The following is a 5,000-nucleotide window of genomic DNA, read 5'->3' as shown; positions in this document are numbered from 1 at the left end:
AAGTGAAGAAGACCTAGATTATTGGCGGCGATATCACAGAATGTCAATCAATTCTTGATTTGAGTAAAGGGAGTCCCAACACTTAGACCTATGTTCAATTTTTTTTCACACATCCTTAATTTTTTTATCGAGAACTTGTTGAATTGATATATAAAAAACTTACTTCCCTGGCCAGGACGTCACAAATAAGATAAGGAACGAGAGAGAGAGAGAGAACTCGCAAGTCACCAAAATAACTGCTGCCAGAAACTGACTCAACCCGAACCAAAGCATTATCGTACCAGTTACCTCACAATCACCGTAATTTCCAACCTTTGTTTCTCACGGCGTTAGAAATTAAGACGAAACTCGAAGGCAGACATTTCCCAGCCATAGAAAGCCCAGCAGGGTCTTTCACACGCCCAATTTCATCGATGAATCTCAAGGATAATGCCCAGGTCATTGACCCATAGGCTCACGTGGTGCACAAGTACAGCAGTTGCTAAGGAACGGTATGCCCAACGCACTCTGGTTATCGAGCAGCTGGTAGGAGCAGGGCATTTTCATAAGTTCTTAAAAGCTTCTCAATTTCTGAGAAATCTCCGTCTAATACCATTCTTGGAATTAACGGGAACAAAGACTAGACCAATGTACAGTGACAGCAAAACCGCGGTTCGTAGAAACGATATCACACGTGGACAAGAATGACCTGACTATGACGCAAAAACAATATGAATAAAAAAACAGCTTTCATCGATGACAGAACCCGGAACATAAAAGAAAAAAAGGAAACCGAGAACGAAAGAAAAGAATGACGCACAAAACGCACGCCTGACCTAGATTCCCGTCCAGTCCATTTGCCCTCTGGTGGTGAGTTCGAAGTGGACCCCTGCGTGCCTAAGACCGAGGTGGGTGTTTTTGTCGGTAGAAAACTTTATTCCCTGTACCAACGAGCATCCTGTCTTGATATTGTTGCTGTTCAAGTCCAACAGCAACACGAAGAGAGATAGCTTGTTGGTTGCTACATAAGGGCAGCTAAATCTAACAAGACCAAGGTTCTACAGTTACTGGTAACTGGTTGGCTCTGGGCCAGTTAACCCAGCATACAAGATCTCTTCGAACCGCAAGGCCGGCTCCCAGTACCTTTCCCGCCCCAATAGCAATGGAGCTGCTAACCCACCACTTTTAAATGAGGTACCCTTTGTTATTCTGATTTGTTGGGATCTGCAACTCATTGCTTAACTGACAGACATTTTGTCATACCGTAAAACAATTTCCTTGCTCCCAAATATCTCCAAAAATATTTTGTAGCAACTTTTATCATGAAGAACATTGTCATCATTAGCACTATTGTTGACCTCGCTAAAAAAAAACTGTAAGAAGGACCCTAATACCAATTCTAAATTCAAAAAAGTATTACAAAACACAATATAAAACAATTTCCTCCAACTCTCTTAACGAAAATTGACTGAAAAAAACTCTCAAAACTTTTCTAAATTAATGTGCATTTCTTGAGCCTTAGTATCACATAGCACTTTTTGGGAAGGGATATCTTCTAAGGTCCTTGACCGGGGCCGATTCTAAACAGAACGGATTTCGCATTCTGTCCTGAAGAGAGAGAGAGAGAGAGAGAGGAGGGGAGCCACTATACCGTTTACCCTATACATGATCAGCATAGCAAGAATCGCCCTAGACCGATAGGAGCACTCGCTAACCAAACTAATTTATCGACAGCCTAGATCATTTAAGCATTTAACCAAATCAATATCACATCCACACGTCTAATTTCTTTCCAAAATAGGCTGCCCAGACGAGCAAGAGTCCGTGCTAAAATAAGACCGGCTTGACGCTATCGATAAACTATTTTTCAGGCTCAGGGCTGCCAATTCTACAAGAATACAAAGACGCCGGGAACACCGAGTACGATCCACATGTCACCGGATACGTAACGGATCCGTTAGCAATTTCATTTCCTGTTGTCACAAAAAAAGGAATAAATTGATAAAAGGGAAGAGAGAGAGGTTAGCTCTCTTGAGGGCTTTAGACATACTCTTCATGATGACATTTGTAAAAATCAGTCAATTAATGTTTCTGTTCCGACCAGGATAAAAAATATAAGGTAAGGTGACTTATTTCGCATAAAAATCAATAAAACAATAAAATAGTATACAAATATGCAGTATATATAAAGATACACACTCTACACCCCTTCTAACCCTTTAATAATCATCAGAACAATACACCCGAGAATTTTTCAACGCATAAACAACACAATGACATTACCCTCGAAAATCAACAATGAAAAATGAGACCCACACAATGACCATTCCAGACGAATATCAAAGAACAGTCCCAATTATTTCGGTACGTAATTTCTACCCGAAAAGAAAATTCATCGCGGGAGGCCACGAGGTCACATGGGGAAAAAATGGTCAAGGTCATTAAGAATACGCTACTCGGGGTAAACCGCGTCTCTCTCTCTCTCTCTCTCTCTCTCTCTCTCTCTCTCTCTCTCTCTCTCTCTCTCTCTCTCTCTCCGTCCGTTAACCGCAAAGAGAATTACTATTTACAACGTACAGTAAATTTTGCTACGTTCAGGAGAGCAAACAGTGGGTTACATTTAAGTGTGTATTTGACAGTAACAATAACAGAGTCAAAAAGCCAAGATTAAACTGATTGGCTATAGGCCTAGTTAATGGTTATAGGCCTGAAATGAATGGACACAGGCCTACGTACACGATAGTGCACAACTACAAGTGATGCACATAAAATTAAAAATGAACATTAACAGAAAGACGTGCATGTAAAAATAATTTAACCATCACATATAAAAATGAAAATATCAGAAAAAGACAGTTTTAAAAGTACTGAGATGTCTAAACTGTTTTTGTTAGTTTTAAAACTCCACGCGTATCTACAACTGGTTTTGTACCAAAATCGGTTTTCAAATAACAATAATGACATGCATTCGCGCACGCCTTGCAAAAACCGACGAAATAACAAAAAATTTACAAAATATTTATCATCATACACCTTATGTATATCCATCGAAGCTTGAGTAGGAATCCCAGACGGCGTGAATTCAATTTCAGATTAAAATAAAAAAAAAAAACCGTTACTTTCGGAGAAGGCTTTTGTGATCGTCGATGCGTATAGTTGAGTCTAAAGCACAAGCGGAAATGGTAATATGTAATCATAACTTAGCGAAGAAGGAATAACAAAAGAAGACTTATGACTGAGCTGAACATTAAGTCAAACAAAATCAAAGAATAAATAATAAAAAAAAAGAAATCACACTTCTAAAAAGGAATAATAAGAAGTGAAACCAACCTTCACAAGAGGAGGAAGAAATGAAGTCAGACTTCACAAGAAGAACAAAATATGGAGTCACATTTCTAAACAAGAATCAGGAAGAAGAAATGAAGTCAAACTTGTCACAATAAGAGCAAATGAAGTCACGCTTGTGACAAGATGAGCCAAGAAGAACAAAAGAAGTCACACTTCCGACCAGGGGAACAAATGAAGTCAGACTTCTTACCTCATCGTGAAGCCACAACAACCTCGACCCCTGAAGAACAACAAAGGGTGATGAACAATCACAGAACGATTTCCTCGCCGCTTCAAAAGGGTCATCTTCATACAGGGGTGAAAGTCAGGTCAAAAATAACCTGCGCTGACATCCCTACAGGACTAAGGTCAAAAGAGGGCCTCTAAGACCGTTGTTATTGTAATAGTAGTGTCTTTTCAACAATAATAATTAGTAGAAGTAGGCCTATCATTAAGGTGACTCAAGTATTAGTATTATAATAAGCAATAGCTGTAAAAATCCTTCAGTTTCCATATCTTTTTAATATAATAATAATAATAATAATAATAATAATAATAATAGTGTAGTAGGCCTATCAATAAGGTGACACAAGAATTACTTATATATTAAACAATTGCTGTAAAGATCATTCGATTTTTATCTTTAGAGACATTTCTTGCATAATTTTTTTCAGTTAACATTCAGCAAATACAAACTTCAAACTAAAGTCCTGTAGGCTTAGGCATATATATAATTTAAGTTTGCCATTCAATTAAACAATAATGTCTAGTACTATCATAATGTTGGGATTTCTGAATGAATAAAATTTCAATGATTTATTAGATACATCTATTCAAAGTCAGCTGATTAACGAAAAACGAAAACCGAAAAATTTCAATCGCATTCCTCTCTTACACCACGCGTTGCACGAAACCGTTACCGCCGCGAAGCCACGCCCACCGAAAATTCAAATATAATCGTACATTCTCACCTTTAATTCTCTGTCCCTTCACGAATTTAACGAAATAAGTGTGTAGATGACGTCTACTGCTGCTTCCAACGACGACGAGGAAGAGGAGGAGGAGGAGCAGATCCACCGGTGTCACGGACACACCCGTAGGTCAATGCCAACTAACCAACCGGTCGCTCTCGCTCGACGACGACGGTCGACGGTGATCTTGACCTGCTCCACAGTCCGCGGCACCGCTGCCAGGCGCGTGATTGAGGTGGATGTTGTCGTACGTCGATGGATCTTCGCTCTTTCTTGACTGTTTAATACGGTTTTTGTAGTTTGATTTCGTTGTGGGAAAGTTGAAATGATATTAGCTTTCAATAATGTGTCAATACATGGCTCGTGTTTTAATAAGATATTTACATTGAATTGTATTTTTACGTAGATTTATGGCAACTGTTGTACTTAAGAAAAGAATACAATTCATATTTTTATATTCCACCATTAAACAGATTTTTTATATATTTGCACACATTCACATTTACACTAAACTCAATTTTTATTACGATTTACAACCATTCGTTTAATTAAAATGAAAATCTATTTTATAATCCATAAATAATAAGTAGTTTTGCACCACTTCTGAAACAGTGTCAGAGATTTCTATGCAGGATTAGAAACCAATCATCAACCGCGGCCTCTCCCCGCCCCCCTTCCCCGTCTCTCTCTCTCTCTCTCTCTCTCTCTCTCTCTCTTTGTATG

General features: G+C 38.7%; 1 protein-coding gene across 1 annotated transcript in view; it reads right to left on the bottom strand.

The window, feature by feature from the left end:
* Positions 1-4,470, bottom strand: part of LOC136841454 (uncharacterized) — a 30,133-nt gene extending 25,663 nt beyond the window's left edge. The window contains exon 1 of the mRNA XM_067108399.1: positions 4,278-4,470. The gene's annotated coding sequence lies outside the window, so the exon portion shown is untranslated. The remainder of the gene's footprint in view (positions 1-4,277) is intronic.
* Between the last annotated feature and the right edge of the window lie 530 nt (positions 4,471-5,000).

The sequence above is a fragment of the Macrobrachium rosenbergii genome, chromosome 9 (assembly GCF_040412425.1).
Source record: "Macrobrachium rosenbergii isolate ZJJX-2024 chromosome 9, ASM4041242v1, whole genome shotgun sequence".
NCBI classification, from domain to species: Eukaryota; Metazoa; Arthropoda; class Malacostraca; order Decapoda; family Palaemonidae; genus Macrobrachium; species Macrobrachium rosenbergii.
This window is presented reverse-complemented; position numbering and strand designations above follow the sequence as displayed.